Raw genomic sequence first — 11,675 nt, forward strand, 5'->3', positions numbered from 1 at the left:
ACATAAGAAGCCCAGGTCTCTCTCCTGGGGTCTGTCTAGCGGACATCTCTTTAAATGCCTTGAATCCGTCTTGTCCAGAACTGAACTCATCATCTTCCCTTTTTCTTGAACAGCGGAATTAACATTCTCCTAGTTCCCCTGTCAGACCCTTGAAGCCATATTGAATCTCCCTTCTCCTCTCTTTACTCATGAAGGTCATCTAAATGTTTCTTTGCCCCCTCCATTCCTTTGCACCCTTACTATGCAGGTTTTCCCCCTTATTTCTCCCAGACTCTTGTAACAGCCTCCTAGCTCTTCTCCATGCCTCCAGATCCCTCCCTCTGCCTCATTCCCATTGCTCCAGCCCAATTTCATGCCCTCTTGCCTCCTAACCAAGTTGATATCCTACCTCTGGCTTTCCTTCCTGCACATCATCTTCCACATTTCCAAATAGTTATGTTCCTAAAGCATGGATAGTGCCGTGTTAGATTTTTCTCAAAATGCCTTCAATGGCTTTTCATATTCTTGAGAACAGAAATCAGGAATGCCGTCTTTCAGCCATATCATGTTACCCCTTCTCCAAGCACATCTTGTGTTTTTCACGTTCCTAGTACTGTGCTTCTGTGGCCAGTTCTGTTCATATATTTTTTCTCCCCTTTTCTTTCTGTTATCGTAATGAACACATTGCATTTACATAATACGTTTTGTGGTTTACAAAGCACTGCTATAATAGCATTTCTTGAGCGTCTATTGCATGTTGTGCCGTGTTTTAGACGTCGTGCATGCATATACCCTATAAGGTGGAAATTGCCCACTTCACGTTGAGGCTTTGAGAAGTTTAATAGCTTGCCAGAGGTCACAGAGATAGTAAGTTTCAGAGCCAGAATTAGGACTCATGACTACATGGCTCTAAATGCTATGGTTTTTTCACCCTGCTATGCATGCTGCTTCCCTCCTCCAGCCACCTTGTGATGTGGGCAAAGCTCAGAGCAGGCCTATTTTACAGATGAGGAAACAGGCACAGAGTTTGTCATTAGCCCAAGTGAAATAATAATGTTCACTTGAGATGTCTTTGGGAATGTGTGAACCTCTTTGAGGGACATCAAAGAATGTAAGGAGAGAATCTATTTTTAATTTTATATATTGATAGCTTAAGCTGTGAAAACAATAAAACTTATAGCAAGATATGAAATAGAGAACAACTATTATTTCAATTCCGTTGGCCCTTGAACAACGTGGGTTTGAACTGTGTGGGTCCATTTATATGCAGGCTTTTGTCAATGATAAATACTGCAGCACTGCACGATCTGCTCTGCTACTTGGTTTAATGCATGGATGCGAACCACAGGTACGGAGGAACCGCATATACAGAGGACGAACTGTAAGTCATACACAAATTTTCGACTTTGGGGAGGGTCTGCACTAAACAATAAGCAAATTATCAAAGGATGGCTTAACGGTTTATGGCATGTGGCATATTAATCTCCTGTGAGTTGGAGAAGAAGCCATGTCTGGTGGGCCTCGTGTGGGGTAACTCACACCTCGTAGATGGCTCCCCTCCTCCTAGCAGTCAGTGATACTTAGATGCTACCTAGTTAGTGAGCCTTGCTCACTACGGTACAGTTAGTCACAGTTGTCTTCATAGTATATGATTTTACATAGTTATAATCTTAAATACATCATTTTGAATTTTAACTCATAAGCATCTTTCTACATTGCTACGTAGTCATCAGTATTATTATGGTGACAGTTGTATTTCAGGGCTTCCCTGGTGGCTCAGTGGTTGAGAGTCCGCCTGCCGATGCAGGGGACACAGATTCGTTCCCTGGTCCGGGAAGATCCCACATGCCACGGAGCGGCTGGGCCCGTGAGCCATGGCCGCTGAGCCTGTGCGTCCGGAGCCTGTGCTCCGCAACGGGAGAGGCCACAGCAGTGAGAGGCCCGCGTATCGCAAAACAAAAACAAAAACAATTGTATTTCAGCATCTATTTCATAATTGTTTCAGAATGTCTTCCAGACTAGCTAATCTGATCTTTGCTAGCTCATTCCCATGGAACAATTAACTGGAACACATACTTAGAAAGGAAAAATCCTGCGAAAGAATAAAAATGAATCTTTGTTAAAAATCGCCTAAAACAAATTAGGAAACCAAAAGTGATCCATGGATGGGATTTTAGGTAACACCCACAGCTAGGTCCCATGGATATGAAAAAGGGGTAGACTGTCCAAGATTTATTTTTTCTCAAATGTCCTGTCTGAAATTTTTGTGAGCTTTTCTATATTTTTCACATACAGACCAAATCATTTCTTACATGATACATTTAGTATCACTCCGTTGTTCTGCAGAAGAAACACACTGAATTTCATAAAATGCAGTTCTCCATCAAGGACTACATGCATTTTTAGCAGTTTGTGTACTCACTAATAGCAACATTTGATGATTTATTCCCAGGAGGGGGTTCACTGCCTTGTCATGACTAAAGATGTTTCTTGTGACCGCTGCTTAATCTTTATTACTTACTGCTTGATTATACAGTGGATCACATCTTTAAGTTCTGGGTCAGGTATGTTCTTTTCATCCTTCTTTCTATATTCTGTCCAAGGTGATATCAGTGTTTGCCGGTGGGGTCTATGAAACACCTGCTCCAGAATCACTTAGAATGCTTCTTAACATACAGATTTCTGGCTTTCCCTAAAATCTACTAACTCAGAATTTCCGGGCTTGGGGCCATAAACTTGTTTTCCTCCCACCCCCATAAAGTTTTAAAACCATTGGTTTAGATAGTTGAGGGGTAGATCCTATTGAGAATTTCTTCATGTTAATATTCTGTTTGCGGTTATCTTCCCCCTTAAAAGAGAAGAAAGAAAACCAGATGTCTGCCTTTGTAGTGGACTTGTATATAATATTATCACTACTTCCTGTTAGAAAAAAAATGAAAGGCAATAAAAGTTATATGAAGTTTAGTGTTAAATATTAAAACTGTTCTTCTGCATTTCAAATCAGAGAAAAATGTACACCTGATGAGAATCACTTGTGATTTCTAAGTTATCAAACGTACTAGGTAAAGTGAGCCCATAATAATTGGTCACCCCCGCAGACCCACCCCTGGCTTCTGTCTTCCTAAGGCACCTTGAGAGAGAAGTGGCTGCTTCTCAAGCGACAGCCTCGAGGTGTCGAAACAATGAAGAGATGGCTCTACTCCGACGGGGTGGGGAAGACAGCAGTGAAAGCAGAAGATGGAAGAGCTCTGAGGAACGTGTGAGCCCTTGTCACGCACAGGCCAGGATCTCTGTGGCTGACCTGACCTTTACCCTACTTAGATCACCTGTTGGGAACAAACTCCACTTCACAGATCATTCCCCACCTAAAAAGGAGCCAGGAACCCAGTGCAGCCAGGACAGAGGCATAAGCTCTTCTTTCCTTCAGTCAAAAAATATTCATTGAGCTCTCTTATGTCAGGCCAAACAATGCAGCTGTCAGTCCTTTCCTGAAGACCAGGACTCTCAAGGTATCCTGGTACCCCAAGAGGGAAGCTGCCGGTGCTTCATCTTCTCTGTTCAGATTCCCCAATGCAGAAAGGGGTCTTTCCCCTTTTTAAAGTACCTGGTTGCAAAGGGTTGAATCACGCAGAAAGATTAAGAGGTTTGACTACATCAGTCTAGAATGCATTCCATTACCATGATTTTAATCAGCCAACCCTCTGTTTTTAGACATGCTTCCTCCTTTTTGCTATTTTAAACTTCATTCATTCAACAGTTATTTACTGACTGCCTGTGTGTAAGTGCCAGGTACTAGTCCAAGTTTTTAGGATACATCAGTGCAAAACTGACAAAAATCCCTGCCCTTGTGGACCTCGTATTTTGTGTGGGGAAGACAGATCATAGACATTGTAAGTAATTTCTATAGTACGTAGGAGAGAGAGCAGGGAAAGGGGAAATCAGCAATCCCGCTTTTATTCAGGGGTAGGAATGTGAATTGGAGTTTTAAACTGCGTAGGTCAAGACAGGCCTCTTGGGAAGATGACAGCTGGGCAAAAGGTTGAGAGAAGCAGAGTGGGACCTCGTGGGTCTCTGGGGGAAGAGAACTGAGGCAAAGGAAATACTCAGAACAAAGGCCCTAAGGTAGGAGTATGACCAGTTTGGAGGAACAGCAAGGAGCCTGTGTGGCTGGAGGGGAAAGAGCGAAAGAAGCGTGACAGAGATGAGGTCCCAGAGGCAGAAGGGAGGGCATAGGTGGCCTTGTCAGCCAACCTAAGGCTTGGCCTTATACCTTGGTCAAGTGAGGGTATAAGGGAGGGTGCTGAGCAGAGGGCTGCGGTGATGAAAATAGATTGTGCTGGGGCTGAGTGTGCGGGGGGGACAGTGTAGGGCAAGGATGGAAACAGGAAGATTCCTTATGAGGTTTCCACAGTCATCAGATAAACTGTCAGAGTTTTTCCTTCTTTGAGATCATTTTCTCAGTACAAATTCCATAAGAGGGCATCACAGAATAAGAACAATTTATGGCCAAATAAATTCCAATTATATTGCCACCCGTAATATGTGAGACTTAGTTTCTTCTTTCCTATCCTTCCTAGGATAGGATATTTTGTTGTTATTACTATAATAGTTAATTATGTATATACATAACAGTTAATTGTATTATTAACTGTTTCCCTACATTTTTACTAGTTATAGTATCTTTTATGAATGTTCTCTTTATTTTCTTTGCCTCTTTATCTACTGGATCTTGATGTTTTTATCAATTTATATAATATCCTTATTTTCAGATGCAAAATTTGGATCCTGGAGGCTGGATCCAAGTTTCAAGAGATTAGCCCACATTCAAAACTCGAAACCTGGGCCCTAAAAATATTCACGCAGAGCTAACCAGGGATGCATGGGGTAGTTCTACTAATTTTCCTGGTTTGAGGCAGGACTAGCTATAGGACTATCCTTGTTATGCTCCCTTATTCCTGCTTCCTGTTCTCTGTTAAAAGTAGAAAATGAAAGATACATTTTTTAAAGTTAACACCTTAAATGAAAAATGGATAAAATAGTACAACCAGTACAGTTTTAAAAGAAATCATGGAAGAATGCCAAACAATGAGTTTATCCAATTAAAGCGGCTAAAACTGGATGGTAGATGTGCGTCTGTGGTCCTTGACTAGGAGGATTTAGCAGTTGGCAAGATCAGGGATTACCATCCTAAAGCAAGGGTTCTCACCATCCGGGGAGTAGAACATGAACACTAGGATTCAGGCCAGAAGAGCACTGCTATGCACAGGTGGACAAAAACAGCTCAGCCCCCAGTGAAATCTGCAAGTAGACTTTGCTGTTCTTTCCTGCCTAAACAAACAGCAAGGCAGGCAGAGCCCCGTGCTCGGGGCCCTCCTTGGGCCGGAGATGCCTGCAGGCTTGCAGTGAGTGATGCAGGCAGGTGTGGAGCAGAACTCGGGCTGTCGGCTCCAAGACTGATGCCCTTTCCACTGTATCTCATTGCTTCTTGCACTCTTTCTTATCCTCCAAGTTCAGCTCAAATGCTGCCTAGTCTGTGAAACCTTTCCCACTCTTCACGTTGAAATCAATCATTTTCTCCTCGGGGAGAGGGTATAGCACTATTGATTTATTCCTCCATTACAGAATTTCGGTCACTACAGCTGATATTAGAATTGTTCATATTGCCTCTACTACTGGATTATAAACTCACTGAGAGCGGAGACTGTGTCATGACAATTTTAGCATTATTGTTTTACACATTAACAATTCATGTTGGTTGTATTAAATTGATACTACATCCTGTGAGGAAGAAGATATTCTTTGTATTTTACTTATTACATTAACTGAAGTTTAGAGGTTCCTGGAAATCACAGGACTTCTGCATCTGAAGACAGTGTCCTATCACTGCATGGGAAGCATTTTGAGGGTATCTTTGCTCTATTCCAAAGCCATGTAAGATCTTTGAAATATAAGAATCTATTCCTTTTAGGGATATCCAAAAGAGGAGTTTTAACGTATCTAGCCTACATACCAGTGCTTTTAATTTAACTTACTTTATTTTTAATGTGTATGGACCTGATCACTGTACTCAGAAAACTCCTCATAAATCTTAAGGAATAAAATTAAGCATTAAATATCTTCTTTTCTTTCTTTCTTTTTTTTTTTTTTGCAAGCTGCGTAATTCTTGCTTCTTAAAATTCTACTCATCGTTGATATTTTTCTTGAAAACCCTTCTATTTTACTGGGTTGTTTTTTGTTTGCTGTGGAGCCCTCAAATGAATCTAGTGAACATCTCTCTAGTGTAAAAAAACGAAACAAAACAACAAAAAACTGATACTTCACTTGTTATGAATTCCATATACTTTTTATTGCAGCCTAGAATAGTTTGTGCTTTCCAAAGAAATGATTAGTGTTACCCATTTTTATGTTCCCAAGTGAATCTAAAGGATATCCAGGAAGTAAGATTCTCTGGGAAGGATATTATCTATTATTTGTATTTAAGGCATCTTGAGAGTTCTTACATGAGATTCCTCTGATGTCCCAGGGGAAAAAAGTTCAACTTATATAAAAAACAATACCTTAATTGTGAAAATACTAAGGCTGATCATCACATGTTTACTGCTGCTCTTTTATGGAGTACGAGGCAAAAATAAACGTGGAATAGTTCAAAATAAAAATAGACTCATTGCTCAAAGGCCAAAATTCTTGTCCCACAGTGGCTTCTTCATGGGTTTTTGGTTTAATTATTGATAATAACTTCCATGTTTGAAACTTGATCTTCTGAACTTGAAAGTAGACGTAACCTATTTTGGTTTTCAGATTAGGAACACCACAAGAAGCACCAGGATAGAAAACCTGAATAATCTCAAGAGTGGTAGAACAAATAAGATTAATATGCAGTGAGAAAGGAGAAAAATGTAATCCATGTTGATCTAATATAAATAGTTCAGTTGATAAACTCATTGAAAAAAAAAAAAAACCTAAAACTCCACTTACTCTAAAATACTGTATTTCAGGGAATATTTTCTCACAGAAAAGTTAGCTTTTCCTACTCTTCCCACAATATCAAATGTCACTCCTCTGATTTCTCCTTTTATTTCATTTTTAAGAACAATTTGAAGATTTTAGAAGTTCTTGGTAGGCTTTCAAACTATAATTTGATTTTTACCAGTATCCACCCCAGCCTCGATCCTTCTGCCCCTCAAAAGTCCTATAAATATAATTTACAGTAGTAGTCATATTATCTGTAGAATATACCTAACCACTTACAAATAGATTTTCTGTAATCCAGAAATCAACCAAAAGCACAATAGGTATAGACTGTAGGTTGCTTTTCTGAATCTCAAGGGGGATTTAGAATATAGAACGTTTTGAACTGGAAAGAACCTTGCATGTAAGTTGAGGCAAGGAGGGCCCAGAGAGGTTAATTGCTAAAGCCACGCAGCTACTGAGTAAGGGAGACTGACCTGAAACTAGATCTTCTGAATCCAAACTTGTTGTTTTGTTTTTGCTTTTGTTTTTTGTCATGCTTTCCTGTGTACTTTGTGGTCTTTAGAGTAGAAAGGTAATTTTTGCCCCTTTTCTGTGGTATGCATTGGAAAATAATTGTGTGACTGTGGAAATGAAGATACTGTCAACTGAAAAAAAACAAAAAGCTTAATGTGAGAGTTGTGAGTTAAGTTTTGTCTGGAGCAAAATGAGGACTATAGCCCAAGAGACAGCATTTCAGATGGCTCTGGGAAATTGCTCCAAAGAGGCAGGGGGGAAGGTCAGCATTATCTATGATTTTAGTGAAGGGGAGGGTACGTGCAGTCAAGCACACATGTTGGCAGAGCCTTGCTGCTAGCTGCGAGGAGCAGATGTCACCGTTAATGATTTTGCTGCTTTTCTAGATACGAGGAGATGCAAGAACTGGGCTCATAAAATCTTCTCCTGAAACTACCTAACTCTCTGAAGACTTGTTCTACCAGTTCTTCCCAGAGCACAGAAGGCCTCATTCCTGATCTCCACCCTGAACTCCTCTCAGGGGGTGTTGAAGGTCAGTGGCTGCAGCAGCTCATGCTTTGATCCTTGTAGAGGTAGATGGCAGGTGCCAATTTGTAGTTGGCAATATGCATCATTGTGCAATTCTTTGGTGTAAATTTTTCCCCAACTATTAGCTCTTTAAAGTGTTTATGGTTATAATACAAAACAGTATTCTTTATATGGAGATTTCCTTTTTGTAATAGAACTTCTTGGCAGGCTCTCCATCCACAATTTGATATTTACCACTGCCCAACCTGGTAATATTTCTTGTAAGTATAACTATGAATTAAAGATCAAATGTAAGTCCTAGAATACAGTGTATGGCTTAACATTTTACTTGTGATTGACTTACAACAACTTTTTTGGGCAAAATTGTGTTTAACTTTTGTGTGTGGGTCTGACAATATACTTTTTGCTCATCTTTGGCGTGTTTCAATGCTGCGGCTCTCAGCATCCCATGCTGGGAACAGGAAGGAGATGAATGCAAATCTGTGGCTGTCTTCCCCTTAATGCTTATGTTAGACAATGAAAATGTGGATCAATCTTAAGTTTTTCATGACTTGTTAGTATGTTGAGCAAGTGGGAAGAATACAAACCAGCTATGCTATTAAAAATACTGTCTTTGTATTTGCTAGCATCTGTTTGGGTGGATGTTTTCGCCGTGGTGGAAAACAAAAAGTGCAACAAATTAGGTTTGCCACTCCTTAGTGCTTTTTTCCAATGTGCACTGAATGAAAGATTTAAAACAGAGACAGAATTCCAGAGAAAACAGGTGGTGTTAGAGCTGGACTTGATGTTGGCCAAATCCTCTGTGGCAGGGATTCACCCTCTCTAAGCAACTGTCCATCCCATGAAAGCTTTTTGCAATTGATTACAAGGAACATATTATGTGAGGAGCGTTGAGAGTTGGCCTCTGGGTTGGACACTTGGGAGGACTGTGACAAAGGATTATGTGCTGATACCTACGTGTACATGAAAAATTATCCATTTTATAATGTAATTTCAAGTTAGATTAGTACTTATTTCTTGGGAAAAGGAGGTACTGTTTATACTCAGATGGCATTTGGCTTTCTACCTTCTTTTCTCCCCTTGGAGGGACGATCTAACTGGCAAACATGATTATACTTGACTGTGTGTGTGCATCCATGAGTAGGGTTTAGGCAGTGCCTCTTGGAGAAAAAAGGGAGAAAAAATGAGTCTTTGTTTATGGTCTTCACAAGCGGAAATTTGGCAATTGCTTTACATAGGACATAAATCTTTGATGATAGGATCAGTGTAAAAATTCTGTTCCCAAGAAAATAGTTCACAAAAACAATTATCTTGGCTTCCCTGGTGGCGCAGTGGTTGAGAGTCCGCCTGCCGATGCAGGGGACATGGGTTCGTGCCCCGGTCCGGGAAGATCCCACATAACGCGGAGCGGCTGGGCCCGTGAGCCATGGCCGCTGAGCCTGCGCGTCCGGAGCCTGTGCTCCGTAACGGGAGAGGCCACAACAGTGAGAGGCCCACGTACCACAAAAAAACAAGCAAACAAAAAAAAACATCTTCCTGTAATTTGTGAAAATAGGAGTAAAACAACTTCACATACAAAGAAATAAGGTTATCATCAGGTGATGGGTGCCCCTGTGGCTTTGTACTGTCACAGAGAATATGGTCAGTTTCTTGCTGGCTATTGGCATGGGGCCTCTCCAACATGGCAGCCTTCTTCATCAAAGTGCCCAAGCCAAGAAGGAAATAGAGTCTCCCAGCAAGATGGCAGTCACAATATTCCATGAGCTAATCATGGGAGTGACATTGCATCATCATGCTGTATTCTGTTGGTTAGAAATAAGTCACCAGGTTTAGCCTACACGTGAGGGAAGGGACTAAACATAAGAGTGGATACCAGGAGGCAAGGATTATTAGGTACCATTTTAAAGTCTGCCTACCATAAGTAGTGGAAATTCAACATTGGACAATAGAAGGTTGTGTGTGAAGGGAGATCAATATTGCCTGTTCCAAGGGAAATGGACTTGCACAAGATTTGTGAGGTTTACCTGAGTCACATTTCCAGAAAAGTGGTGTTCTAGAAAATTGAGGCACAGTATGGGGAAAACTTTCCCCTAGAAATAGTAACAGAAGTCTTAAGGTGAGGGACATCCAGTCAAGGAGAAGGTGACATCCATAGCTTAGGCCAACAATCAGTAGTTAGTTATGTCCATCAGAAGCATTTTATGCTTTGGAATTTTTGTAGGTGTCTAGTGAGTCATGAAAAACACAGAAGATACAAAGGAATGCATGATTTAAAGGGAAAATAAAACAAGCTAATACACTTAACTGCTAAAAAACAAAACAAACTGAACAACTACAGAGATTTTAAAATACAACTGTCAAGGAACGTAACCCTGGAAGCGCTGATAGTGTGGGTTTCTCACACGTGACTCCAGATTCCCAGGGGAGTTTCAGAACCCTGGGCAGCTGAAGGGGAAGGGAAGTGCGAGGGCTGTTCGTGTGGATGCACAAAGTGACTGGAGAGGAATTTGCAGGATATGAGGTATCAGGGATATTAAGTAACAAACATGTTTCAGAAGCAATCAGATAGTATGGCCTGGTTGTTAAAAGCTCTGAAATCAAACAGAAACTTGCTTCCTACGGCCATTACTTGGTTCACTGTGTGATCTTGGGCAAGTTACTTAAGTTTTTTGAGCCTCTGTCTCCTTTTTCTATGAAATGGTTTTATCAATAGCATCTACCTCATGGGTTTGAGAATTAAATGCAATAATGTAGATGCCATTTAGTGGCACACAGTAAATGCCCACTAAATATTAACTATTACTATTATATAAATTGGTGACTGCACACAGAAGAGAAAGAGTTGAGAAAGGATGATACAAGGTTTCGGCTAAGGATGCTGAAAGAATGCTGGTACCATGCACTCACCCAGAGTAAAGGTTGAGGTGAGGGTGTCATATCATTTGGGTGGGGTATGATGAGTTTGGGGCTTGTTAAATTTGAGGTGGCAGCATGTGACGATATTGAGCAAATCTTTATGTGCTCAGGTAAGAGGTTAAGTCTGGAGGTGACGATTAGAGCTAACATGTTCTTACGACCACTTAGTCATAGTCGATCAACCCTAGGTGAGCACTTGACCCTTTCCCTTGACTGGACCCACAGTCAAAATTGATTTATTCAAGACCCAAGCCTAAGCTGAGCCAATCAAGATCCTTTCTTAGAGATTTGGGACGGAGACCGAGACATTACAGCTCAGTCTTCCTGGTCTCTGCAATGAAAGAGATGTAAATTCAGTCTGCACAAAGGAAAATGAGATAGAAAAAGAAAACAAAATAGGCAAAAGAAACAAAAAAGCCACATGTTTTGAGTCCCTAATACCAGGTGTTCCTGAGGCTCAGCTTCATTGTTGCCTGGGATCCTTAAATATATTTTACATTTTTATGCTAGTTCAAGTTAGGTTTCTAATATTTGCTACTCCCACCAATCCCAAGAAGCCACATGTAGGTGATAATTGCAGGTATTTATAGTGAATGAACTCCCTGAGGAAATGGGAAGAAACCATGAAGGGAACAGTAAAGGTGCAGTGCAAGAAATGAGTGCAAAGCTAACCTGGTATTGTGGTAGCCACGGGAACCAGGGCAGGGATGGGGAGGGATAGATGGACAGCCTCATCAAAGGCTACAGAGTGGTCAAGGAGAATGAGA

This window comes from Globicephala melas, chromosome 5, assembly GCF_963455315.2.
Source record: "Globicephala melas chromosome 5, mGloMel1.2, whole genome shotgun sequence".
In the NCBI taxonomy this organism is placed as follows: Eukaryota; Metazoa; Chordata; class Mammalia; order Artiodactyla; family Delphinidae; genus Globicephala; species Globicephala melas.